This window comes from Sinocyclocheilus anshuiensis, unplaced genomic scaffold (genome assembly GCF_001515605.1).
Source record: "Sinocyclocheilus anshuiensis isolate Anshui unplaced genomic scaffold, SAMN03320099.WGS_v1.1 scaffold393, whole genome shotgun sequence".
NCBI classification, from domain to species: domain Eukaryota; kingdom Metazoa; phylum Chordata; class Actinopteri; order Cypriniformes; family Cyprinidae; genus Sinocyclocheilus; species Sinocyclocheilus anshuiensis.
This window is the reverse complement of record NW_015536501.1, coordinates 1,588,819-1,591,264: the sequence shown is the minus strand read 5'-3', so window position 1 is coordinate 1,591,264 and position 2,446 is coordinate 1,588,819. Positions and strand designations below refer to the sequence as shown.

The window sequence follows — 2,446 nt, the reverse complement described above, 5'->3', positions numbered from 1 at the left end:
ATACACAGCCTCTCTCTCTCTCTCTCTCTCTGTGTCGTAAATGAACAGTTGATGAATTACACTTTTCTGAGAATAGAACATTGAAGTGGAGATCGCTAAACTGCAAGCTAAGCGGTGTTTTCAGAAAGCAAGCACGTTTATCCACAGTGGAGAGAAAGCGCGTGCACGTTTGCCAGGTTGACAAAGATAAGTAGCACACTTAGCAGATATTTCCGTATTGCAAAAGTGTAAAGCTCTGTTTCAGGGATTACATCTCTTTATATCAGGCAACCCAGTTGTGTTCCTCTGAGGCCAGATTAAACCTTGTTACTACACCAGTGTTGTATGCGATATGCTGGATTAGAGTGGACAAAAGTATGCAAATATTGTTGCTCAGTTCTTACAGGCTTTGTGAGACAGTTTGACAGAGTAAAAGGAGACGAGATGCATGTGAGGTTTTGTCGCCATCTGTGATACTAGCATTGGGAAACTGTACCCTAATTAGCATAAGAAGAATTGATACATTAAATTAGTCTTACAATGTCAGGGTTGTGTAGGAGAGAAGTACAGAGGAGAATTACAGAGAAATAAATCAGAATTGTATGTATGATCAATTAAATACAAACATCAAAAAGGCTATAAAACAACAAGAGAATAAAACAACCAATGAAACTGACTAAAAACACACCAAAACTATTTTTTAATTAAAGAAAATCATTACAAATATTTTGTATATTTATGTTTCTACATTGTTCATTTTCAGGGTTATAACTAAAACTAAAACTGAAACTAACATTAAAACCTTTTCCTTACTTGAAATAAAATAACTATTAACTGCAAAAAAATATATAAAATATTAAAAACTTTTAATTTCACAATTTATTGCCAATTTAAAATCTTAAATTCCAAAAAAAAAAAATCAAAACGTATTTTAATTTAGTTTAATTTCTTTTACTAAAATAGCTAAAACTTAAGAAAGGCAAAACCACACAGCGACATTATAAAAAATGCAACGAAAATGAAAATGGAAAATATAAAAATAAAAACGGATTTTATATATATATATCATTTTTTTAAGGGAAAATTTATATGATCATTTATTTAACTAATTATATAATCTCATTGCAACTATACAATGAATTTTCTGACTTTTCTAAAATTTGATCATTACTAACTTTTTCTAAATTAAGAATTATATATTAATAGGAATAAGCATAGCAGAAGGTATACCTCGAAAAAGATTACATAAATGCCAGTTCTTTGTCAAGTTATGCATCAGACAAGTATGCAATGATCTGAGAAGAATCAAGAGGCCAAAAGCACTTCATATTTATAACATTTAAGAGATATTTGTGACTCAACTGCATCAAGTAGATTTGTGCATTTTGCGCACACACACACACACACACACACACACACACACTCTCTCTCTCTCTCTCTCACACACCTCTCTCTCCTCTCTCTCACTCACACACACACACACACACACACACACACACACACACACACACACACATCTCGCTCACTGAAAGGATGGCGGTGGTTAGGTGTGAAATCACGATGTGTTAACAAGACTGACTCCTCCTGTGAGCACACACACTCCGATTCATAACCCTTAAAATAGCATTTGTACCTGTAAAAGCTTCTCATGTTGGCTTCGGCTAAGCAATATATTTCTCCGTCGCAGTCCAGAGGCGCTTCATACACCTGACACAACACAGGGTCCGCTGAACTGAAAAAGCATGATACATTGATAAATTTATATCCTGACCGTAATTAAAGGATTAAAAGCCGTTGCTTTCCCTCATCATGATCAATGATGGTTTAATTTCACTCAGAAATGAATATTTCCGCATCTCATTCCCACGTCTAATGTAATGAGTGAACATAGCAAGTTCACCATAGCCAAAGGCCAAATGGACACGATTTTTCACAATAGAAAAAAATAAGACAAATGCAAAGGAACAGTACTAGAAAATGAGTTTCTACTGATCCATCAAGCTTGTATTTGTCTTCTGTGGAAGTGGATAGCAGTGCATCAGGAATTCAGTTTCCTGTTCCAAACGTCCTCCTGGACTAATCACCGTGTTTTCATTAATTACACGGCACTCAGTGGATTTGAACATAACTAGAGCCACATGTAGACAAACGTCAGCAAAAATCAGATAGCACGCATGTACTTTGAGTGTGAAACTGTTTTTACGTTACATTTATAGCTCATTATTTTTGTCTTTTTAGGGATGGAAGACAAATGAAGGATGCTAAAGGAAGCATGGGAAAGATGTGATCTGGATACTTTCATATCACTTCAGTGAAAATAGCATCAATCAGAGCTCACATATCATCATACGAAGATGCAGAAGATGGTTCAATCAAATGGTAAAAAATATAATATAAACAAAAAATTCCTTAAATGTATGTCATATGTATAAAACTACATTTTTTTTTTTAAATAAAAAAATATATT

The 2,446-nt window shown here is 34.0% G+C and overlaps 1 long non-coding RNA gene across 3 annotated transcripts in view; it reads left to right on the top strand.

Moving 5' to 3' along the window:
• Positions 1 to 2,381, top strand: part of LOC107689470 (uncharacterized) — a 17,872-nt gene extending 15,491 nt beyond the window's left edge. For 2 of the 3 annotated variants that reach the window (XR_001634340.1, XR_001634338.1), the window contains one exon: positions 2,218 to 2,381. This is a non-coding gene — a long non-coding RNA (uncharacterized LOC107689470). The remainder of the gene's footprint in view (positions 1 to 2,217) is intronic. The other variant, XR_001634341.1, reaches the window with a different exon arrangement.
• Positions 2,382 to 2,446: the final 65 nt, after the last annotated feature.